The 26,472-nt window shown below is 40.8% G+C and overlaps 1 protein-coding gene across 6 annotated transcripts in view; it reads left to right on the top strand.

Moving 5' to 3' along the window:
• Positions 1 to 26,472, top strand: part of LOC137322504 (atos homolog protein B) — a 119,959-nt gene that overhangs the window by 32,199 nt on the left and 61,288 nt on the right. For 4 of the 6 annotated variants that reach the window (XM_067985431.1, XM_067985449.1, XM_067985441.1 and 1 more), the window contains exon 2: positions 23,854 to 23,999. The gene's annotated coding sequence lies outside the window, so the exon portion shown is untranslated. Of the gene's footprint in view, positions 1 to 14,681; positions 14,746 to 23,853; positions 24,000 to 26,472 lie in introns of those variants that run through there. The other 2 variants (XM_067985460.1, XM_067985455.1) reach the window with 2 other exon arrangements.

Here is a 26,472-nt window from a genome sequence, read left to right as displayed (position 1 = left end):
AACTGATATTGATAGATTAGGTGAATGGGCAAAACTGTGGCAAATGGAATTCAATGTAGGCAAATGTGAGTTCATCCACTTTGGATCAAAAAAGGATAGAACAGGGTACTTTCTAAATAGTAAAAAGTTAAAAACAGTGGATGTCCAAAGGGACTTAAGGGTTCAGGTGCATAGATCATTGAAGTGTCATGAACAGGTGCAGAAAATAATCAATAAGGCTAACGGAATGCTGGCCTTAATATCTAGCGGACTAGAGTACAAGGGGGCAGAAGTTATGCTGCAGCTATACAAAACCCTGGTTAGACTGCACCTGGAGTACTGTGAGCAGTTCTGGGCACCGCACCTTCGGAAGGACATATTGGCCTTGGAGGGAGTGCAGCGTAGGTTTACCAGAATGATACCCGGACTTCAAGGGTTAAGTTACGAGGAGAGATTACACAAATTGGGGTTGTATTCTCTCGAGTTTTGAAGGTTAAGGGGTGATCTGATCGAAGTTTATAAGATATTAAGGGGAACAGATAGTTTCTCTCTATCCACCCTATTTCCACTGGTTGGGGATTCTAGAAGTAGGAGGCACAGTCTAAAAATTAGAGCCAGACTTTTCAGGAGCGAGATTAGAAAACATTTCTACAGACAAAGGGTTGTAGAAGTTTGGAACTCTCTTCCGCAAATGTCAATTGATACTAGCTCAATTGCTAAATTTAAATGAGATCGATAGCTTTTTGGCAACCAAAGGTATTAAGGGATAGTGGCCATAAGGTATATGGAGTTAGATAACAGATCAGCCATGATCTTATCAAATGGCGGAGCAGGCATGAGGGGCTGAATGGCCTACTCTTATTCCTATGTTCCTACTACCGTTCAATACACTGGCCTACATGATTGAGAAATTTTGAGATGCTGAAAGTGGATGAACATTACATTAGGACAAACTCCACAAATTGCTCTGCATTACTGCTCAATTAATGCACAGGATAAATGTAACAAGTGATTTTTACAAATGCATGATACCTAAAAGAAATCTGAGGGTCTCCCTCAAGATTTGTCATTTGACCCAAACCTATATCCAGTCTCAAACTAGAATGTCTGAAATAAATAGTGGTTCAGCACTTCAGAAGCATAAATGTAATGAAACTCATCTGGTCTATTACTGATGTGTGAAAATGAGAATGTTAATCATTGATACAGCTGTGTTTTTAATACACCAACTATAGTAAATAGTCTTGTTATTTTGGGCAAATGACTTGTGTTTATTTGTATATAGATAGATATGGTAGTGTTGCAGCAGGTAGTGTCTTTTTTTTTCTTTAAATTTTGCCCTACAAATAGAGCTGAAACCACTTGTCTGTTTCTTTTGAAAATAAGTTAATACCTGGAATGAAAGGGTTAAATTTGGCTGAATTCTTCAAAGCAATTGCAATTTCCTGTGCATAAATGCGAGTAGAAACTGGCAAATAGAATCTAAATAGACAGTCCAGACAAATATATTCTATCTATTATAAACATGCTGGAGAAAGTTGAGGGTTTTTTTTGAGTTCAGATAGTTTATGCTTCAGGCAATTTCATAGATCACTTTCCTCAAATAAGAAATCTGCTGTTCATCCATCAGTTGTATGAGATGCTGTGGTCTGGTCGTCACACAGAAGCCATTAGTTTCTGTTGAATGAAGGAAACAGCTGTGAACAAGTCCCAGCATCTACTGCAGTGGCAGAAATACCGTTCTAAATTTAAAGATACAGTACTAGTAGCACTGTTTTTGAAGCAAATGTTAACTTGCCGGATGTTAGTGTCTTGAATGTCCTGGTGCTACAGTGTCTACTGGTAGGTCAAACAATGTATGGTTATTGCTTCAGTGGGCACTTAAATTCACCTCATGGGTTAATGTCTAAAAGGACATGGTGTACTGCTGATTTTCCTAGTACATTGTTATCTTAATGAGATGTGTTTGGTGGAAATTGTCAGACTCTTGAAACCAGTTTAATTGCATTTGCAGTGTATAAAGTGACATTTTATTGCTCTAGTCTCTAGATTCTGGTGTTGCACACAACCAGAATACTGAAGAAAAGTAGAAGAAATAACAGTTGATCTCACAGTAATTTTAAAAAGAAAATGTTGTACTAACCATTAACAATTTTGAGAAACACACTGTACCAGTGAAGATTTTCTGATTTATGCTGAGATTTAAATACTTTTACTATTGGTTATCTTCCCTGCCCTTATGATTGTCACTCTTAAGTCCTTGCTCCAATTGCAGTTGTCTTTCAACCACCATTGTCTCTCTGGATTTGCTTGAATGTACAGCTGATTATGCTTAGTCATATAGTAACTCTGAGAACATGGTCCTCCAGGTCGGTTCTCCCTGGCTGTCTGTGGAATCAGTTAACAACTACAATACCACCCATTTAGAATCAATTTAATTCAGCTTATGGTACTTATTCACTGGTTTGTGTTTTTTAGAGAACTATTTCATTGCAGTCATTTAAAATCAAGTCTGTCTGCTATCTCATTCCAAAATGACTCTTTAATGGCTGCACATTAAATCTTTGGCAGTTTCTATTGTGATGGGTTCATGAAGCATCCTTTACTGACATTTAGCAGCTCCAGCATGTGTTTTAAATTCAGGACAACATAACATATGGAAAACAACTTGCCAGATCTTTTGATATGGTGAGCTTTTTCATTTTAATCAATAATACCTAGAACTAGACCAAATTGCTGTTTTAAAACCAAATTTACTTCTACAAGATATTGAAACTGATCGTAAGAGAACTTCATTGAATTAATGAGATTTGTGAGACCAAGCTGATTACTTTAAAAAGTGCAATTTCTCAACAAAAAAATTAGGGGAAAGCTTGTTTTTCTCCATAAACGGGAACATGTGGCTTTGAAATGTGCGGTTTCTGATAATGGCATTTTATTAGATTGCTAACTATGGGGGAAAAGCACTAATTCTCCTGTTTTATTTTTCTCCCCTTTGTGTTTGTCCACATGTATCTGAGGTTTTGCAGCCAGTTCAAGAGTTATTTTGGGTTGGGCATCAGGATGTAGCATTAGAAAGGAGGAACAAGGTACACAAAGGATTGGGCGAGACAAATAGCACTAGAGTACGAAATAGTACAGTATTAGGTGGAATCAGACTGAGCATACAAGGTGGTCTGAGAGGTTTAGAGTGCATGTTTGTGAATGCACGAAGTGTGGTAAATAAGGTTGGTGAGCTGCAGGTGCAAATAGCCATATGAGAATATGAAGTAGTGACGATAACAAAGACTTAGCTCAAAAATGGCAAGATTTGGTACCAAATATTCCTGGATATAAGGTGTTCAGGAAAGATGGGGTGGGGTGCAGTGTCAGTATTGATTAAGGAGAATATTGCAGAACTGGAGAGAGAGGATGACCTTGAGGGGTCAAAGACAGAATCTATTTGGTTAGAGTTAAGAAACAATAGAGGTGCCATTACACCACTGGATGTATTCTATCGGCCACCAACTGGTGGGATGGATATAGAGGATCAAATTTGCAGGGAAATTAGAGAGGTGCAAGAACTATAGAGTAGTGATAATGGGGGACTTCCATTATCCTAATATAGATTGGGATAGTAATAGTGTAAAGGGCAAAGAGGGGGAGGAATTTCTGAAGTGTACTTTCTTGATCGGTATGTTTCTGGCCCAACAAGGAAGGAGGGATTGCTGGATCTAGTTCTGGGGAATGAGGTGGGTCAAGTGGAGCAAGTCTCAGTGGGGGAACATTTAAGAACAGTGATCATAGTATTATAAGGTTTAGATTAATTATGGAAAAGGACAAGGTAAAAATACTTAATTGGATGAGGGCTAATTTCATTGGGTTGAGAACGGATCTGGCCTGGGTAAATTGGAATTAAAAATTGGTTGGCAAAACTGTAATCGAACAGTGGGCAGCCTTTAAGGAGGAGATGGTTCGGGTACAGTCTCGGTACATTCCCACGAGGGAGAAAGGTAGGGCACCCATAGCCAGAGCACCCTGGATGATGAAAGAGAGAGTAAGATGAAGCAGAAAAAGGGGGTGCATGACAGATATCAGGTTGATAATACAAGTGAGAACCAGGCTGAATATAGAAGGTTCAGAGGGGCAAAGACTAAGTATGAGAATAGACTGGCGGCTAATATAAAAGGAAATCCAAAAGTCTTCGATAGGCATATAAATAGTAAACGGGTAGTTAGAGGAGGGGTGGGGCTGATTAGGGACCAAAAAGGAGATCTATGCATGGAGGCAGAGGGCATAGCTGATGTACTAAATGAGTACTTTGCATCTGCCTTTACCAAGGAAGAAAATGCTGCCAGAGTCACAGTAAAAGAGGAGGTAGTTGAAATATTGGATAAGATGAAAATTAGTAAAGAGGAGGTACTAGAAAGGCTGGCTGCAGTTAAAGCAGATAAGTATATCTGGTCTGGATGGGATGCATCCTCGGTTGCTGAGGGAAGTAGGCATGGAAATTGCGGAGATACTGGCCATAATCTTCCAATCCTCCTTCAATATGGGGGTGGTGCCAGAGGACTGGAGAATTGCAAATGTTCACCCTTGTTCAAAAAAGGGTGAAAGGATAAACCCTGCAACTACAAGCCGGTCAGTTTATCCTCTGGTGGTGGGGAAGCTTTTGGAAATGATAATCCGGGACAAAACTATTAGTCACTTCGACAAGTGTGGATTAATAAAGGAAAGCCAGCACGGATTTGTTAAAGGCAAATCGTGTTTAACTAACTTGATAGAGTTTTTTGAGGTAACAGAGGGTTGATGTTTTGTATATAGATTTATAAAAGGCATTTGATAAAGTGCCACATAATGGACTTGTCAGCAAATAGAAGCCCATGGAATAAAAGGGGCACTGGCAGCATGGATATGAAATTGGCTAAGTGACAGGAAATAGGGAGTAGTGGTGAATGGTTGGTTGTTTTTCAGACTGTAGGAAGGTATACAGTGGTGGTCTCCAGGGGTTGGTACTGGGACCACTGCTTTTTTGATATATATTAATGACTTGGACTTAGTTGTACAGGGCACAATTTCAAAATTTGCAGATGACACAAAACTTGGAAGTGTAGTGAACAGTGAGGAGGATAATAATAAACTTCACGAGGATATAGACAGGCTGGGGGAATGGGCAGACACATGGCAGATGAACTTTAACGCAGAGAAGGGCGAAGTGATACATTTTGGCAGGAAGAATGAGGAAATGCAATATAAACTAAATGGTACTATTCTAAAAGAGGTACAGGAACAGAGACCTGGGGGGTATATGTGCACAAATCTTTGAAAGTGACAGGACAGGTTGAGAAAGCAGTTAAAAAAGCATACAGGATCCTGGGCTTTATAAATAGAGGCATAGTGCACAAAACCAAGGAAGTTATGTTGAATCTTTATAAAACACTGGTTCGGCCACAACTGGAGTATTGTATCCAATTCTGGTCACCACACTTTAGAAAGGATGTGAAATCCTTAGAGAGGGTGCAGAAAAGATTTACTAGAATGGTTCCAGGGATGAGGGACTTCAGTTATGTGGATAAAGTGGAGAAACTGGGGTTGTTCTTCTTAGAGCAGGGAAAGTTAAGAGGAGATTTGATAGAGGTCTTCAAAATCATGAAAGGTTTAAATAAAGTAAATAAAGAGAAACTGTTCCCATTGGTGGAAGGGTTGACAACCAAAGGACACTGATTTAAGGTGATTGGCAAAAGATCCAAAGGTACCATGGAGAAAAACTTCATGGTACCTTTGGTTCTTGGTGAGTAGTTAGGATCTGGAACGTGTTGCCTGAAAGGGTGGTGGAGGCAGATTCAATCGTGGCTTTCAAAAAGCAATTGGATAAATACTTGAAGGGACAAGATTTGCAGGTCTATGGGGAAAGAGCAGTGGAATGGGACGCACTGGATTGGTCTTCCAAAGAGCCGGCACGGGCACGATGGGCTGAACGGCCTCCTTCCGTGCTGTAACCATTCTATGATTCTATTTTAAAACAAATTTAAGGCTGTTGTCCTAACATGGTGGTGATTGATTTAACAATATCGTCAAAATGTTTATTAATCAGCATTTGGGTCCACCACCGACCAAAATAGTAGGATAATGAGGTCCTCAATTTGAAACTATTTTTCATGGAGCTATTTTCAATGTCACATAGTGTAGCCTATGATCAGCCTTTGCAATGCTGTTGCCAAACCACAAGATAACCATGTCAACAAAAAAAAATCTAATATTGATGTGGAAATGTCATATGTATGGATTTTTTAAGAACTATTTCACATTATCCATAATTGTACTATTGGTATTCCTGACTGCAATGCACCCTTGCATTATATTGACTGCCAGCTACAGAACTAAAACTAAACAGCAGTTCCAAGCTGTTGACACTGTGCTGCTCCAAAGCGCCTGCAATGTCTCCTTATCAGATACACCAAAATGCAAGTAATCTAAAGGAGTTAAAATAAAATCAATTAGTTAGCTGTTGAATAAATAGAACACCACAGAAATCCTGAGCTTTGTCACTCGTTATATAGTGACTGGATCTGATTCTGTAAATAAAAGGAAATCCAAAAGTCTTCGATAGGCATATAAATAGTAAACGGGTAGTAAGAGGAGGGGTGGGGCCGATTAGGGACCAAAAAGGAGATCTACGCATGGAGACCCTGTTTGGTATCTTCCATGTAACAAAATTGAGTGACTCTAAAAGTGCTGTAAACCATAATAATAAAGCTGGAGCAGTTTAGACAGTCATCATATCACTGCTATTGTCATGTCCTTCAAACACACTCCCAACTGGTGGCCCAGTGACAAAGGAGTTGGATGTGGGTCTGTAGTTGCAATTCCTGAATAGCCAGTCTTTACCAATCAACAACAACTTGCACTTATATAGTGCCTTTAACACAATAAAACGTCCCAAGGCGCTTCACAGGAGCGTTATCAAATGAAATTTGACACCGGGCCACATAAGGAGATATTGGGTCAGGTGACCAAGGTAGGTTTTAAGCAGTGTCGAGAGCGAGCGAGAGATATTTCGGGAGGGAATTCCAGAGCTTAGGGCTTAGGCAGCTGAAGGCCCATCCGCCAATGGTGCAGCAATTAAAATCGGGGATGCGCAAGAGGCCAGAATCTGAGGAGCGCAGAGACCTGAGGGTTGTAGGGCTGGAGGAGGTTACAGGTAAGGAGGGTCTACCAAAGAGGAAGAAGATATGAGTGTTATCAGGCCATGCTCACTCACTTCTCACTGGTCAAAAGTAGAATGGCAGTGATAGTGGCCTTGGAGCATGTCTATCCCATTCTCATTATTATGAAAGATGTATGGATATGAACATTTCATGGAAAAGGAAAAGAAAATATAACTGCAACAGAAGTGTTTGGAATGCCAAAAGTGGAGCTGTTGGGTGTTTGTCTTAATACACATTTCCAATTTTTTTTTGGTCATTTTCCCTGCACCCCCATTTCTTTCACTTCCAAATGCCTCCCTCTTCAAATATCTGCTACGCATTCCTGGTTGAAGGGAGCAGACAAGCGATCTGTCCTCCACCTCCTGTAATTCCTAAGTGTGTGATCAAGTGTTGTAAGATTCTCAAAATTCACAGATCCCCCAAAACTCGGAGAAAAACCCTAAAGAAAAGGACTTTGGATACTTTTCTAACCATTTCAGGGTGATGAAATATTGGGCCGACTCACACACGCCGCACCAGGAAGCATCAACCAAGGAAAAGTACTTTTCGAGGAATCCACGTCCTTTAAGGGACTCACTTCCTCGTAGGGGTGACTAAGAATTCTGGGAATTCACCTTTTCCCTGAATATGGAAAACTTTGGCCATTGACTAAAATCCTAAGATGGAAGGATAGGTGAGAGGTCACCAGATGAATCAACAACACACACAGTGGAATGTGGAGAATTACTGCTTCAGACATGTCTCTGTTTTAATGCAAAACCTACAGCAGGTGGTCAACACTCAGCACTAATTCGAAAGGCAGTAGGCCATTGAAAGAGGCAACTGCTCCAGACATGGTGTAGTCATGTCTTTGTTTTAAAGCGAAACCGATCAACACCTAGGAAGCCTTGTATGGCAAGCTCTACAAATCGGAATTAACAATGTCAAATCGAGAAAAACAATTGCAACATGATGAGAAACCATCAAAAGCCATCAAAGATTCTGAAGGACTTTGTAAGAACTGTTCAAACAGACATGAAGTGCCTTTTTTTTTTAAGTGACTAAGACCATTGTAAGAGAGGGATATAGAAGTGGAAACTTGAACTCTCTCTTTCTCTCTTTTGCTGGCTCTTGTGTTCTGCTTCTCTTGTTCTGCCTGTCTCTGGAAGGAGAGCAGCTTCCAACGAACCCTACGTGAGAGAACCAGTTAGCCAGACCTGCAAGTGCAAAGGATTGTTCAGTTCAGTTCAGCCAGGAGTTCGACAGCTCGGGAGGCGAGGGGGCAACAGAGAGAAGGTCAGCAGCTCTAGAAGCAGGCCGACACACAAGAAGGAACCAGAGCAACAGCCCCAGTGACCATCAGACACCTCGCGGCAACAAGGGCCTTACGAACCAACCAACCGGGTAATATTGGGCCACGGCGACCAAAGAAAGCCAACTCTGGAGAAAACCGAAGATCTGCAAAGTTTCCACTCTACGATCTATTCCTGACTTACCTCTGGGTGAATTACTGTCAAGGATTTGTTTGGTGAGCATTATCTCTGGTCCTTTAGAGTCCAACTTAGCTAGCTAAAGTGGGATTGGGAGGGGTGAAGTATCTTTCTGCTGTAATTTCCCTCGTCTGTACCGAAGTGTTCCCCATTTTATTACAGTGTTAAGATTGTTGTGTTGTATTTTCTCTCTTGAATAAAGGTCAAAGTTAATTGCACCAAAACCGGTTGTCTGCTGCACTTTGTCACAACCCCCAAATAAGTCCAAGGTCTGGAGCCCAGGGAGTGGGAGCGATTCGAACCGCTCGGAAATCAGGTGAAGCTGACACACACCACCACCCCCTACAGTGTTGGTTGTTGACTTGCTTCCTGATTTGTGATGGTGACCGTTCCAAATGAGATTGGAAACTGCAGAGAGAAAGAATTGTCCAGCTTTCAATAGCACACTGTTTGTTTTAGTGCATTGCATATTCCTTTCCTGCTTCCAATTAGCTAGGTCAGTAGAGTGATTTAGACTTGGATGAGCTCAAGTTACAGAGGGTGCAAGATGGGAGGCCGGCTAGGAGAGCATTGGAATAGTCGAGTCTAGAGGGAAGAAAGGCATAGATGAGGATTTCAGCAGCAGATGAGCTGAGCCAGTGGCAGACACGGGCGATGTTACGGCGGTGGAAGTAGGCGGTCTTGGTGATGGAGAGGATATGGTCATATGTCCCCCAGTAGATTAAATTTAGAACTTCTGTCCTCACTTTCAGATCCCTCTATGGCCTGAATTACACTGATTTCAGCTACCTCCTCCAGCCTCAAATTCCCTTCCACACCCTAAGGTTTTCTGACTGGCCTTTTTTGCATTTCCTCCTCCTCTTTCTCCTCCCCCTGCCCCTCCAGTGGTTGGTTCAGCATTACTCTATGGAACTCAATCCCTAAACCTCTCCCCTTCTCATTCCACCTTTTGAAAAAATCTTCTCAAATTCCATGTTTTTGACCAAGGTTTCATTCTCTCTTCCTAATCTCTTCCTCCAGATACTTCTCTCCACTGTGCAGCACCTTGGGACTTTATTTTCGCATTAAAGATAAATGCAAGTTGGTGGTGGAGGGAGGAAGAACGAGGGGATGTCATTGATGTATGGACTTTCAGTATCCCAAAGAAGGAGTTACATATGTAGTTCAGTCTGCACTGCTCACGTTGGAAGCACTGCCTTTTGGGGGTAGGTGAGCACCCACACTCCCATGAATAGAGTTGGAGCTGCAGCTTCAAAGTACTTTTCTTTCTTTACTTTTCAATTGCTCTGAAGTCTTGTTTTTAAAAAGAAAAATCAGGAATAAGAATTGCACTATTTAAATGCTTCAAAAAGAACACTGGACAGTAATTCTTCATTTACCATCAGCACTCATTTGTACACCAGATTGGTTGGTTGTCACTTTCTTTTTCTGTCACTTCACTTCTGGCTTTGACCAGCACTGGTTTGTGTCGCTTAATCAGATTGCTGCAACAACAATTTGTGGTTTCTCTTGTGCCTTTAAACTGGTAGACATCTCAGTGCTTTTAAAGGTGAAACAAGTGTAGAGCAATAGTAGGAAAAAGATTGAAGCCTGTGCCAAAAGTGGTAGGTTTTGAGAGGGCTTTTGTTGGTGAAGAGAGTGGTAGCAAGGCGGGGGAGCATAGAGAATGAGCTGCACAGTATCGGGCCAAGACAGCCGACCACCTTGCTACTGAGAATGAAGCCGATGGAGGAAACGTTACAAAAAAGGCCAATAAAAAGAGTGAAGAATTCAAGTTGGTATGTACATCTAGAGAAGATTGTTGAGGCTCTGGGGCAAAGCTTTGAGAGGTTTGTAGATTAACAGTTTTGAATTCTGTGCATTTGAGGGTGGGGAGCCACTGAAGAACAGAGATGATAGGGGAGTAATACTTAATGAAAGAGTTTTGGACAAATTAGAGTCAATGTAAAGAAACTTGGGAAGTCAGCAAGGAGAGCTTTGGGGAAATTAAGCCTGTAGATTGAGGTACAGGGTTTCAGCAGTGGTAGGTGAGATATGGCAGAGGTGGGTGATATTGTAAATTTGGAACAAGACAGTCTTGGTTTTAAGACATTGGGGTAGATTTTGACTTTGTGCGAAGTGGGTGATCGTAAATTGGCAGCTCGTTTTACATCTCTCCAGAATTTTTTTATTTCCATTGACTTGTAGTTGAGATGTCAAGAACAAGAGGACCTTAGATACAAGATTAACTGCAAGAGATTTAGAACAGAGAGCAAAAGAAACTCCTTTATACAGAGATTTGTGAGACTGTGGAATTCACTTCTAGGGTTAGTGGTGGAGGTAGAAACTGTCAACATTTAAGGTTAGATGGGATAGGTGGGTGAAGGGATTTGGGAATTGGGTGGGTAAATATGATTGAGTATTTACTCATGTGGAAGGTAAATGCTGACAGACTAGTTGGGTCAAATAGCCTGTTTCAATTTGTAACTTCTATGTATTCATGTGTGTGACCAAGGTGTGATTTGGTGATTAGGACCATGCTGCCACCCTAGAGGTTTGGTTGGGGCAGTTGGTGGAAACTATACTGAGTAGAGAGACTTCAGTAAGGGGAAGATATCACCACTGAGAGTCAAGTTTCAATCAGTGGGCATGCTGAACAGGAAGGATGGTGAGTGGGGAGGATGGGAAGTTAGGGTTGCTGCTTGTAAGGAGGTAGCAAAGGGTGCTTTCATCAGTCCTTCAGAGATTGTAGTAGTTAATTTGTTCTAATTCAAATTGATGCAAGAGCTCCCCTAATTTGCTCAGCGAGTTTATCTTGCGAGCAGTTGAACCATGCAGACCAGGAAGTTTCTAGATTCCATCTCCAATTTGTGTTTAATTTGCTGATCTTGGCATCCCTGGGTTAGTTTGGGGAAAATTGGCCCTAGTTCCTGCTTCTGGTTGTTACTAACTGGACCCCTACTCTAAACACATGTACGTGGACATCAGATGAAGACAGGATCAGACTTGGCTGTGATGCTTCCTTTAATAAACTAGCTTTTCAAAACTCAGTCAAGGCTCACAATCAAATGGCCATTATTCATAGGGTACCAGAGGCTTGATGTCCATGGAACTGTATCCCAGCAACAAGTCAATACTTTTGATGGAAGGGAAAAATAGGCAAGGAAAAGGAGGAGGAGGGGGAAGACACTGCCAGCCTATTTAGCAGTCACATTTTATTCACCTGAATCTATTACTCATTATAAATATGTTTTATAAAAGTTCTTATAGGTTTTGTGCTTTTATGACTGGAATATAAAATGTTATTGCAGCTGTGTAGTCTTCAGTTATATTTCATTTGTACCTGTTAACAAGTTTTAAAGTAAAATACACAGAAGCAAAGGTGCTCACACATGGTAGATAACAAATGTTATTAGTTGCAATATTACAATGCGTAAGGCATTGTAAAATCTTTGCACTGTTTTCTAATACTCTCACCATCCCTCTGTTAGAACAGCTGGAATTCTCACTAACTTTTTTTGCTTTAATTAATCAATGTTTCAGCAGCATTGGGCTGATGCTGAGTGCTACCCAAGAGTAGGGGATTGTCCAAGTCCCAATCGGCTCTGCTCCTTGTCTCTACCAAGCCCAGGAGGGAGTTGCTTAATGGATGCTGAGGCACCTCCCAGCTGGGTGGGAGTGAAAGTCATAGGGGAGACTCATGACCTCGCTGCCAGGTGCCATGTCTGCCATTTCAGCTGTGTTTAAAATGTATGAAGCATGGGAAATGTAACTTACTCAGTTATCAAAAAAATTATACTATGATTTGTTTGGTTTTACAAAATTGGTGATTCTTTTGCAGGTCTCTTTTTCTTCCTGACAACTTGCTTAACTTGCATGTTTAAAGAATGTTGTTATTTTTAATTAGCTCTTCCAAACGGTCTGAGTTTATGCACATGGTGCCCATTGACTAATTTCTGATTTTGGCCAAGCTATGTGAGTCCTTCAACAGAGGCATTGTCTCCCTACAGGTGGAAAATCTGAGTGAGTTTTCACCTGGGCCACTCCTGCAGACCCCAAGGCTGGTTGAAGAGCTGCAGAGGTCCTGAACTGGTTAGCCTATGTGTTGTGCACGGACATGGGAGGGGGTCTAAAGAAGGAAAAAGGGAATTTTCTTTTATATTGGAAGGATTCTCCCAATACGAGAGAAACGTTTCATCTTCTACTCTACACATTGTGTAATATAATTTGTTTTCTAGTGTTGTCACTTCATTCACAAATATAGATGCATCATGTTAATAAATTTTGGTTCTGCACCTGAGTAACATTAGATTTTGTCTTAATTTCAAGTGCTGGAAGCATCCTTGTGCATGCTTCATAAGTTCCATTCTATATGCAAGTCCTCCATTCTTGCGTGGTGGATACCATCCCCTACATGATATGCATGAGTGTCATCACCAGGACTCATTAGACATTTTTTTTCCTAGCATCCCGCCTCACCACTGTGAAAGAGCAGCACACCTGATGTACACTGCTCTTGTCCAGGCCCAGGAGCAGTGGGATTTTGTGCCCTTGGCCACGTGGCCTAGGGGTAGCAGACCTGCCCCTTGGCTGAGCCTAGAAAAGGCAGGAAGTTTAAACACAGCTACAAGTATCTCAAGCCTGCAGCTGTTTGTCAGGTCTCTGAGTGGCCTGTGGCCTGTTGGCAGACGGCCTCGCTTATCTCTATCTCTAAACATCCTGGAGGGGGGATTATATTTTCCTTACCTTCAGTCTTTGGCCTGCACTTGGGGCTCTTAGTAGGACTCAGCACCATGTTTCTCTGGGATGCCCAGTCAGCATTCCTTCAGGAAAATGAGGCAAGAGGCCCCTCTCATCTCATTTGCATTGGTTCATTGGCCTGTCCGTATTGCAGGTTCAGGCTCAGCTTTGCCGCCCCTCCAGAAATACCAGGGCAACATAAGAGGCAGAGATCTGCAAAATCAGTCTCCACTTTCTTGACTGCTACCCCTTTTTTTTTCCTGCCCTTTGCCCTTTGAGGAATGGGCATTCCCCAGGGGCAAAGGACAAGAAAATCAGCCTTAGTCGAATTACTACTTTTCCTCTTTCGGGCCATCCTAGCTTCAGACCTCTCCTCACAGAATCAAATCTGCCTGGTACCGTTTTGTGGTACTTTGGTACTCTTAAAAAGCTGTGCCATTGTCATGCTGTGAATTTTGAAGTGTTAAGTCCAGTTTTAAATATTTGACCCTGTGGTTACCAGTCTACGTTTAAAAGGCCATGTGGCATTCTTTTCAAAATGGTGTTTTGCATTCTCTCTGACCATCAAAGCCTTTCTGGTAATACTTGCAGTAATCTCTATGGGCAACACGAATGTCATTATTTCATCGACTACCTTTTTTACTTTGCTTTCAAAATGGGCTGTGTTGTCAAGAATCTCAAGATTCCTGTGTACTATGTGGACCATGTCACAGTTTTTACAGTGAATCATATTCAACTGTTTGCAAAACTGCAGCTTTTGAGTCAAATTTTTATGGAAGTGCATTTTTACACTTAGTTTAAATAGTTCCACAACTGATTACATTTTAATGCAGAGCTTGTTTCACTAAACAAAATTGAGATTTTTTTTGAATGTTTCATATTATACTATAATTTCATATTTCCATTTTTGGTTAAAAGCCTACAAGCATTTGGGAAAAAAAGAGAAAAGGCTGATTAAAGATACCATTTAATTCAAAAGGGTTGCCATTGCAGCTCAGTTCGGTTGTTTCTAATTGGTGCTGGGTCCTACTGTGGGTAACAAGTTTAAAATGGCATACTTAAGATTACATTTGTATGTAGTGTCTTTCTTTTCGACCTGAATGATATTAGAGTTTTCTGTTCAGTTGGAGTGATCTGCCATGACACTGCTAGGCAACAAGGAGGAGTTTTTCCTGAGTAAATTGCCAATCATAGCAGGCAGAATTCCCCCAATCAGCTATGTTCACTGCTGAAAAGCCAGAGCTGACGGATAAGCTCATTCAGTCAGCTGGTAGGAAATGAAGTGAAAGCTGTAGCCGGCAAGAACAAGGCAGTATATATGAACATTTTTCATTGTGCCTAGGAAAGGGTGAGAATCAAAGGGTCATGAATAACAGATAATGCTGCTCAAGGTCTGTCTGAGTCTGCAACAAACTGCTGTGTTTTTAAGTAACATTATAGAGCTTTATGTTGCCCGCTTGGTATGCACTGTGCAGTTCTGTTAGCACTGGAGTAGAACGTTCTGTAGAAAAGTTAACTGGGCGAGCTCTATTGGATTAATGTTTTCTGTGGGGCGAAGCACTGGGTGATTTGCCATGCACTTGTAGTTGATAGGAAGAATTTTAATAATGTTGACTTAAAGTTAGTTACTGATGAATCGAAGAGCTGCTATATTTACAATATGCTGCTTCCAAAAGATAATATTACAAATGTTTAAATATTGAACTGGCTGAATTGTGTTTTTTTGCTTCCTCAAAGGGCTTTTTTTTTGTTTTTGGTGGGATCTGAAGACTGTCCTAATTACTAAATGTGGATTAATAGTATTTAAGAGCTAGTAGGTGTTCATACATGCGCAGGTCATTAAGGGCTGTCTTTGTTTGTTTGAAGGCCAGTGAAATATTGAAGAGAATGTTCATTCAGCAAAGTACTACCTACAGGATCAAATAGACCCTGAGATACTGTGTGTGTGTGTGTGATCATGGAGACTGACAGAAACAAAAGTTGAACAATGATACTTTAGCTATTCTTTTTGAGGTTACAGGAAATGCATTGCAATTACACAATTGTTCATTAATTTTGAGAGGAAATTCTGTGAGGATATCTGTTTGGAGTGGTAGTGTGAATGTTTTTATGGCCTACTGTAATTACTTAGGTTTACAATGACTGCCTTTGTGAAAGTGATACAGTGAATACAAATTTCAGAAAGGGAGATGCATCCTTGTATTCTTAATGCTTTTTTAAATTAATTAACTTTTAATCAAATAAGTTGGAAGCAAAATAAAGTATTTAGTGAAAGTCAATCCAGTGTATTCCCTCCAGTTTTTTTCCTAGATTCAGAAAACTTTGTGACTAAATAAAAATGTTGCTTGTGTGATCTATATAGGGTAACAAACACTCAAAAGTATGTCAAAGAATAATGTCAGGGTTGTGATGACGTTCTAAGCTTAAGAGTGAAACTCGTGGTTTATTCACTTCCTCTGAATCTCTTTTGATGTTGAAACTCAGTCCTTCCACTTCAATTCCTCATATTATGCATTACTGCAAATGCTGAAAAACTTAATGAAGGAACTAAGATGTGATGAAGTTAATGGAAGCAAATAAATAAAAAGAAGGTGCATATCTGAAGTGGGACTTAAATTGGAGTTATAAGATGCCTTTTTCCTTTTGTTAAACATTTCTTCCCTGGCTTCCCCCCTTTCCTTGCCAATTTTATCTTTTTTTTGTTTTGCTCCTTTACCTAGAGGTGTTTTGATATGCTGGGTTACAGTTCCAAGGATGGTGGTCGTCCTCTGGTATCTCATCCAAGGAGTCGTACTTTGTTCGTCAGCCTAGTATTGGTAGGCTCTTAACCCCAGATGACTTAATGGTGACCTGCTGGTCACTTCCTTGCCAGATGTTCGCATATGCACTTGCCAGTAGAATGCATTAGATAGTGATAAACAGTGGGAACGCTGGCTTTTTTTGTTGCCGCCTTATCCCATTCCCTGCCCTCAAGCTTGGGATACTGAGCCAATTGCAGTGTCATACCTGCCTAGTGAGACCACACCTGGAGTATTGTGTGCAGTTTTGGTCTCCTTCCCTAAGAAAGGATATACTTGCCATAGAGGGAGTACAGCGAAGGTTCACCAGACTGATTCCTGGGATGGCAGGACTGTCATATGAGGGGAGATTGGGTTGACTCGGCCTGAATTCACTCGAGTTTAGAAGAATGAGAGGGGATCTCGTTGAAACATATAAAATTCTGACGGGGCTAGACAGACTGGATGCAGGGAGGATGTTTCCCCTGGCTGGGGGATTCAGAACGAGGGGTCACAGTCTCAGGATACGTGGTAGGACATCTAGGACTGAGATGAGGAGTAATTTCTTCACTCAGGGTGGTGGACCTGTGGAATTCTCTACCACAGAAGGCTGTGGAGGCCAAGTCACTGAATATATTTAAGAAGGAACTAGATAGATTTCTAGACACAAAAGGCATCAAGGGGTATGGGGAGAGAGCGGGAATATGGTATTGAGATAGAGGATTAGCCATGACCATATTGAATGGTGGAGCAGGCTCGAAGGGCCGAATGGCCTACTCCTGTTCCTATTTTCTATGTTTCTACATTTCTATGTTTCTTCCAAGCTGAAATCAGCGGAGTTAACCGACAAAAGATTGAACTTGAGTCCTTCCTGGTAGATATCGTTCACACCCACATATGTAGGCAGTTATCCACTTAACCATTGACCGCTCCTGAAAGCCTTTTTTTGCTCAAACCCCTGTCCTCATACTTCCCCGCCCACCACCTTTTCTCTCGGTCCTGATTTCATATTGAGAAATAGTGATGTTGAGTTGAGATTTTCTTTTGTTTTAGTCCTTTTTTGGGGTATAATTAAGTACTTTTGGGGGTGATATTATAGAGGTGTAATTTAAAATTATTAAAATGGTTAGCTGACAACCAGAATATTGCAGCTTTTTCTCAAGTGACCCTTGCGTGCTTGCAGCAGTTTTGTCTGTTCTAAGCCAGACTGCTGGATGGAACTCCACCGCAACTTGCAATTATATAGTGTCTTCAATGTAGAAAAGGTACTTCAGATGCATGGGAAAAAGTGGACGCTGAGCCAAAGGAGTTATTAGAGGGATGAATAAAAGATTGGTCAAAGGTGGGTTTAAGGAAGGTCTTTGAAGGAGGCAAGATGGAAGGGCTCAGGCAGGGAGTCCCAGAGCCTGAGGCCTAGGAAACATGGCCAGCAATAGTGAGGCTTCAAGTTTGTGCTCCATCTGTGGTGGAAGAAGCTGACAGTCTTCGGAAAGTGCACCTGCTCATAGCTATTCTTGGACTGCCATAGAGCTGCTTGTGTCCCAGATAATACTAGGATTCAGAAGAATGCAGGGTCATGTGTGCTGCAAGGTGAGCAGGATGGGGTTGGGGGCAGATATGGATCATTCTTTGGAGGAGAGGTGTTGCAGTGCAGGTTATTTAAATGATCTTTAGCAGTTCTTTTAGTCCTTTTTGAATATTGAATGTTTTTATTGACAAAAAAACAACTTTTTTTATGATCTCCAAAGAATTTGATGTGAATTTGATTGCAGTGCAGGCAACTGAGAAAATGTTAGTCTTTGCAGTCCAAAAAACAATATTCTTTACTGGTGATTAGAATATTATTCATGTAACTGGTCAGGAGTAATTTCTTAGCTGTGCTCTTTTTTTCCACCTTCTCCCCAAAAACAATTAAAATCCCATTTGCGGTTGCCACTTGATCTGAAAATACTTATAACTATGGAAGGTCTTTTCCGCCTCCCCCCACCCCCTGCAACATTTTCTTCTCACTCAGCACCAACATGTATCCAGGGTAATATTCCAGCATAACTTCTTTCAAACCAGTTTGAAGAACACAAAAGACCAATTTCAGCAATGCAGTAATTGTCAGATTTTTATGTCAGCTGCTGGTATGTTTCCAAAGCACACAACAGCCAGACCAGAATGAATTGGCTGCAAAATGTCAGGAAGCATATGCCCTTTGAAGAGCAGCTTCTAGTTTGTGGAACTTAACCAATATTAAGTTATAAAAGCTGAAGAGAGATTTTATTCCATGCACATATTTTACATTGTTGAAGTATTAATTTGTAGCCTTTCACTAGGAGTGCGCACTTTTTATATGTCTTTTTTATTTTTAGGTGCTCCTGGAACAGTAAGCAAATGGATTCTATTGTGTTTCAGCCTGGATTCTATTTTGTGTTTCAGTCTGGAATTAACTGTTGTGCTTTCTCAGCATGAGAGCTGTTCACTGGCAGGTTGAAAAAAGAGCTTTAACGTCCTGTAGTGACTACTTTAAAAATGCTGCGATTGATTTCAGTAACTGAAAACTCTGTCCAGGCACGATATATATTAAAATTTCCAGATGAGTATATAGAAATCGTGTGCAAGTGAATATGCATACAAAAAAAATATACAAACTGTGATGCTGGATTGCAAAAATGTGCAGTCTACAATATTCTGCTAAAATTTAAGTTACAATTGAAGCAATTAAGATGCTATAACCGGCAACTTGGAAATTGATAATGCAAATGGATAATGGTTATCGCTTTTTGGCCGATTATAAATGACTGCCTGTTTGAAACATGGACGTTTTAAATGATGAGGACTCTATTAAGCAAGATATGTTGAATTTAATGTCATACTTATCTCCTGAACTGTTTTGGACCTAATGGTGCTGATGAATAATGTGTTCTGTGGTAATGAGTGCTGGCTTATTGAGTATTAATTTTTATGTATTAATGTGGAACATAAATATTATAATTGATTTTATGTCGGTGAAATAAAATTGGTTGTTTCAAGATTAGGTGGTCTGTAACCCCAAACCCATAAGACATTAAGCATCATTTAGCAATAACATTTTCCTTTTTGTCCACTCCATAGACTCTTACAGCGCAGAAGGAGGCCATTTGGCCCATCGTGCATTTGCCGGCTCTTTGAAAGAGCTATCCAATTAGTCCCACGAGCCTTCACTTTCCCCATAACCCTGCAAATTTATCGTGTGCGTGCGTGTGTGTGCGCGTGTGTGCGTGATGCCTCTTGGTTGTGGTACCTCTTTTTTGCAATGCTTTTAAAACATTGTGTCATCAGGGGAAGTAAAAAGCCATTGAAAATTGGAGACTCAGTACAAAAGTGGATTAGAATGATCTCCTTTCATGTGTGGTACTTGTGTTCCCAGCCTACTGAATTGAAAGTCTCCCCTTTCAACTGTTCGAAAAGGTCCGACGTTAGCTGAATTTTTGCTGTAGATCCACAGTGCAAAACTGTCTATAAATTGGCAATAAATTTGACAATCTCACTTAAGCTACAATTAATACTGATGCAGAAAATGGATCTGCCCTTCTGTTAAAGTAGTGTGTATCCTTCTGAAGTTTGTATTCAGGCAAAATAGGGTCAAGTAGGAGCAGCTTTACTCTGTATGTGACTTGAAGCTGATCTGTGACAGATGATAAAATTGGACGTGTTTGACCTTCCATTACTGATATTCCTCACACTTGAACACTAAATTTGGCAAAAAAGGAGGCCAACAATTTCATTGCCACAAATCATTTCCATTAGTAACTAGATTCAAAGGGGATATTTTTTCACTCCCATTAGGGAGAAAATGGTGAGTTATAACTTGTTGCTCCTATCCTTTTGTCTTTGTCTTTGTATAAATATAGTAGGTAAATTACACCCAGAAAGTCTTGATGTTGACCGGTGAAATGGTAGCTTTTTGATAGCTTTTAAAAAAAAAATTAAAAATAAAATCTGTTTTTTGGTTACCTTTTGTTCCTGGCAGTAAGTCATATCTGTGACTACATGCCTTTTTGTGACTCCCTTATGACTTGGTGAGTTTCTCAGATCTCAGTCAAGTTACCTGTGGGCGGAGAGAATATTAGATTCAGCTATTTACCTCTGTAGGTATGGTCTGTTCCTGTACTAAATAGTATGGTCTGTTTCTGGTTGCTGCCGGAATGTATTAGAGTTAATGGCAAGTATTTGTTTTTAAAGCTGCAGTCTCCAAGCATAACTCAGTCCCATTGTCAATAAACAAGGACTCCAGCCATTGTGTTCTTGGTGTTTTGAGGTAGTGGAGCACGTTGATGCAATTCCTCAGAAAATGCAGCAGTCCATGCCCACATTCAGTGAGACCTGGACAACATCCAGGCTTTGGATGATAAGTGGCAAGTAACATTTGTGCTACACAAGTGCCAGGCAATGACCATCTCCAATAAGAGAGTCTAACCATCCCTCCTTGACATTCAATGGTATTACCATTGTTATGTTACAACACCATCAACATCCTGAGGGCCACCATTGACCAGAAACTCAACTGAACCAGCCACATAAGTACTGTGGCTACAGAGGCAGGTTAGAGGCTGGGTATTCTACGGCGATTGACTCCCCAAAACCTTTTCACCACCCATAATGCACAAGTCCATTTCCCTGGATGGGTGCAGCTACAGAAACACTAGAGTAGCTCAGCACCATCCAGGACAAAGCTGACCGCTTTGATTGACATTTTATTCAGTAGCCTAAACCTCCACCACCAACATACCATGGTTATAGTGTGTACCATGTACAGGATGTACTGCAGCAAATTGCCACGGCTCCTTTGACAGCACCTCAAACATGTGACCTCCATTACCCAGAAGGACATGGACAGCAGGTGTATGAGAATACTTTCAAGTTATATGCTATCCTGACTTGAACATACGATGTTGCTCCTTCAACGTTGCTGGGTCAAAATCCTGGAACTACCTACTTAACAGCATTGTGGGAGCACCTTCACCACACGAACTGCAGTGGTTCAAGAAAAAGGCCCACCACCAACTTCTTGAGGACAAGTAGGGATGGGCAATAAGTGCTGGGCTTTCCAGTGACACCCACATCCTGAGAATGAATAAAAAATTTTTAAAGTACATCTCTCCATGACCCCCTCCCCCACCCCAAGCTTGCTATTTCAAACCGCTTTGCACTTCTTCCATATATTGAGGAGGTGTTTTGCCCTTCGCCACCGCACCCCCCCCCCCCCTGCTACTTGCTGGTTGAAATCCTTTCCTGTTCTTACAGTAACGCACTTATTCACTACCTGCTTTCCCCCATCTACCCTGGACAAGTTATGAAAGTAAATATAATTGCTAAGAAGTCTTCTGCCTTAGAGTTTAATTTTCCCTTTTCTTAATCTGCACTTGACCGGTGTCAACAGCTGGATTTCAAATCGAGCTGTTGCTGATGAGTGTAATCACTGATCCTAGCAGAATGACTTTCCTCTTTGTGACTAAAAATGGCAGGGAGGAAAACTTGTATTTGTGTCACTGAAACTGTAAATAACATTTCCTAACTTTTTTGGGGGTGGGGGAAAGGACAGAGGTAGCACTTGGAAAGTATTTAATTTTTCCTAACCCTCCAATTTTCCATTTTAATTACAATTATTGTAATAGCTTTATCACAGAATGTACTAATGGTGAGGTCACTAGAGAGAATGCGTTATTTCTATGGGCACACTGTTAACTTTCGATAGGAAGACGTAATTTTTTTTGTTATACTTTTGTGGGTTCAAATTGCACATCACCTGAAAAATACTTGAGTGTAAATTCAGTGAACTTCAAAAGCCTTTCCAATACTGACCATTCGAACTGTGAAGTTACTTCTGATGAAGGCAGAAGAGAAAGTTGGTACATTGAGAATTTATTCAGGAAACGCTCCAATCACTTCTATTCGATGGATCATGGCCATTATTCATTTTACAAATTGAAAATATTATTTCATCTATATTTATAAATGGACTTCAAATTGGCGATATTATATGCAAATCAGCATGATTTTTATTTCAAGTGGTACTGATTCCTTTTGAGTGATGTATAGAGACTAGTCCAGAACAGTTAGAGATGACTGGATATAGTCAAAGGAATTGCAACAAAAAGCCAAAAAATCTCTGATTCACCAGTTAACTTGGGAAAGATTGTGTGTTACCTGGATGCAAATTGGAAATCGTTGTCAATAGCCTTTTAAAGAAATGAGTAGTACTCTAGCAATTTTTTCCATAAACGTGGCAAGGCAGTTCACAACTTCTGAAAGATCATGGTTTCTATAGTACGAACAGTGTACTCCATTTCTAGATGTAAACATTTCTATCGTATGAAGCCAGGCTGGAAAAAATTGGCATGAAATATTACAGTACCAATCCTGCAATTATCACTTGCACATGGGAATTTGAGGAGTGCTTCAAGGCATTAAATCATTTGGCTGTTTTTAAAAATACTTTTTTAATCAAGAATATCTACTAGGTCTTAACAAACTTTTAAATAATACTGCAAATTAAAATTTAATTGACATTTGGGTAGAATTACTAATGATGCCATTCAAAAAGAAACAACTTGGATTTATGTGGCACTTTATTACTGAGAACATCCTGAAGCACTTCGCAACCGATGATTTTATTTTTGAAATGCGGTCATTATTATGTTGGCAAACACAGCAGCCACTTTGTGTACAGCAAGATTGCACAACCAGCAAATGAGATGAATGATAATCCATTTTTGGTGGTGCTGATTGAAGGAGAAATGTTGGCAGGACATCAGGAGATCTCATGACTCTTTTTTGAACAGTGCCCTGGGGTCTATTGTGCCCACCTGAACAGGTAGACAGTGCCTTGGTTCAACATCCTGTCCAAAAGACAGTATCTCCAACAATGTAGCCCTCCTTCTGTTCTGCACTGAAGTGTCCGTTTAGATTAATTGCTCAAATCCTGGAGTGGGGCTTGAACCCACAGTTTTCTCATACCAGGGCAGGAGTGCTAGCAACCGAGCCAACCTGATACTTAACAGATAAATGGGCACTTTTTTTTAAATTAAGATCATCAGAACTCGTACTCTGCTGGGACCAACATTTTAAAATGTGATGTGAGCCAAGATGATTTCTCCCTGATGCGGTTTGCTGGACAGTGCGTGATACGGTGGCAGGCATAATGGGTCCTGAATTCCACCTGTCACTCCTACTGACTTGGGGGTGGATGGGGAAACATGATTAGCTAAATTAGGGGTTCAGTAGTCTGAAGTAGTGTATTTGAGCTTCAAGACACTGCGTCACAAAATGGGAGAGTTTTGTGCTCTCCAATCCTCTACACGTTTTGAGTTCCTAATGTGAGCATGGGGACATACGAAGCATGGGGAGCTGTTAAGCAGCTGCCAAACTCTCTCTAATTTTAACTGTCTAAATATGTTAGCAGAAGCCATGATGTTTGAGATGTGTGTTTGCTATATGGACAAGAAACATTAGGGTTTTTTTGTATGATGTACAAAGAATCCTACTTTTTCCTCATTCTACTCACAGGGTGGATGGGTTGTAATGTTAATATGCAATACTCTTTGTAATAATGCTGCCAAATTATGCTCATTTGATCTTGCATAAACTGGGTGTAGTTTCTAAAAAGGCTTCTTACTAAACCTATCTTTTTAATGTGTTAACTAAGATTGTTGGCATCAGCAATATTTAATGAAAAATGGCTTCCTTTGTCAACAGGTTCTGATGGTATAATGAAGACTGTTTTCCTTGAAAATCTCTGATTTTGAGAACTTTGTTGCATGACGTTGAAGGTTGCACTGATTATTGGAAGTGGCCGACTTATGGTAGCATGGAAATGATCAACAAATGATGCCCATGCACAGGTTAGTTCTGTTGGTGTTTCTGTGAACCTCCTAACAGTGGTGTTTGTGATGGACTGACTGAAATACTGCAGTCCATTTTTTGCTAGTTTGTTGGTAACCATTTCAATTTTTTTTCCAAGTTAGGTTCTTCAGTGACCAATATAGTTTTACTATCTTACACCACAGTTTTTTCTCCTGCGCACAGCGACTGCCCGTCTGGTGGCGCGTGTGGGGCCTGCCCATCGGCCACGTGGCTCCCACGGCCCGGGTCGCTCACGGGCGCCCCCTCCCTGGGTCTCTGTCTGTCTGTCTCACCCGCACGCACTCTCTGGAAAACCATTCAGTTTTATTACACTGCTCCTAGCGGCTCAAGAAAAAGGCCCATCACTTCCTTTTACAGGGCAACTAGGGATGGGCAATAAAATGCCAGCCTTGCCAGTGATGCCCACATCCTGTGACTGAATTTTTAAAAAACTAGAGTAGCTCAGTAAACGCCAAATTGCACTTAATCTTCAGTGTTTCGAAAAGGTTATAGAATCATAGAAGTTTACAACATGGAAACAGGCCCTTCGGCCCAACATGTCCATGTCGCCCAGTTTATACCACTAAGCTAGTCCCAGTTGCCTGCACTTGGCCCATATCCCTCTATACCCATGTAACTGTCCAAATGCTTTTTAAAAAACAAAATTGTACCCGCCTCTACTACTGCCTCTGGCAGCTCGTTCCAGACACTCACCACCCTTTGAGTGAAAAAATTGCCCCTCTGGACCCTTTTGTATCTCTCCCCTCTCACCTTAAATCTATGCCCCCTCGTTAGAGACTCCCCTACCTTTGGGAAAAGATTTTGACTATCGACCTTATCTATGCCCCTCATTATTTTATAGACTTCTATAAGATCACCCCTTAACCTCCTACTCTCCAGGGAAAAAAGTCCCAGTCTATCCAACCTCTCCCTATAAGTCAAACCATCAAGTCCCGGTAGCATCCTAGTAAATCTTTTCTGCACTCTTTCTAGTTTAATAATATCCTTTCTATAATAGGGTGACCAGAACTGTACACAGTATTCCAAGTGTGGCCTTACTAATGTCTTGTACAACTTCAACAAGACATCCCAACTCCTGTATTCAATGTTCTGACCAATGAAACCTAGCATGCTGAATGCCTTCTTCACCACCCTATCCACTTGTGACTCCACTTTCAAGGAGCTATGAACCTGTACTCCTAGATCTCTTTGTTCTATAACTCTCCCCAACGCCCTACCATTAGCGGAGTAGGTCCTGGCCCGATTCGATCTACCAAAATGCATCACCTCACATTTATCTAAATTAAACTCCATCTGCCATTCATCGGCCCACTGGCCCAATTTATCAAGATCCCGTTGCAATCCTAGATAACCTTCTTCACTGTCCACAATGCCACCAATCTTGGTGTCATCTGCAAACTTACGAACCATGCCTCCTAAATTCTCATCCAAATCATTAATATAAATAACAAATAACAGCGGACCCAGCACCGATCCCTGAGGCACACCGCTGGTCACAGGCCTCCAGTTTGAAAAACAACCCTCTACAACCACCCTCTGTCTTCTGTCGTCAATCCAATTTTGTATCCAATTGGCCACCTCACCTTGGATCCCGTGAGATTTAACCTTATGTAAATCTCGAGGAAGGAGAAAACTTACATAATTTTCATTGTGTTGGCACCACATACAAATGGCATGGCAATATTTTGGTTTGATTCGATTCATCTCGTTACAGCATATGTGCACAAACAAATACCGAGGGGCATAAAATTTACCAAATATTCTATAAGGTGGGTAGGTACCTGTTTTGAAGATATTATCAAAATTATGTTTCTCACTTGGTGTTTGGAGGGAGGAGGAGGAGAAAAAGAAGAGAAAGAATGGAGTTTAATATCTGTGTATTAAAATCAAAGCTGCCTTTGAATTGCCTGTGTTGGTAAAGTATTGAGCCAAGTACAGTTGCTAGAAATTACTTGGTGCATAACAAATGCTTGAAGTACCGATATCAGGTGCTCAAAACTAGAGTATTTCAATGAAAGCTTTCTAGAAAACAGAATAATGTACAGTAAATTATGACTACACAGGAATTCAAAAGTAAAAGTGATGTCTAAAGGGAATGCTGGCAAGTAGCTTACGTGGTAATAGTTGAATGTTTAAAATGAACCTTTTGAGGAATCAATCAGCTGTAGGAGGAACTGTTTGTAGGCAAATTTAGAAGAAAATGTTTAATGACATTGATGTAGAAAAGAGTCTTTTAAAATATTTTTTTTTACTGTATAGCACAAATCTGTCAGTAAAGCCCTTACACCATATATGCAATTGCCACTCATGCAGCAGGGCTGTAAGTTTTTTTTTTAGTTCTGATTCCGGTTCTGGTTCTCCCACTTTCTCTTCCTGGGGCATGATGCTGGTGACGTGTGAAACTCTGGACCTGAGGGGAAAGAGATCAAGAGTGGTTAATTGGAAAAATGA

This window comes from Heptranchias perlo, chromosome 1 (genome assembly GCF_035084215.1).
Source record: "Heptranchias perlo isolate sHepPer1 chromosome 1, sHepPer1.hap1, whole genome shotgun sequence".
NCBI lineage: Eukaryota > Metazoa > Chordata > Chondrichthyes > Hexanchiformes > Hexanchidae > Heptranchias > Heptranchias perlo.
The sequence above is the reverse complement of the archived record's forward strand: the minus strand, read 5'-3'. Positions and strand labels throughout refer to the sequence as shown.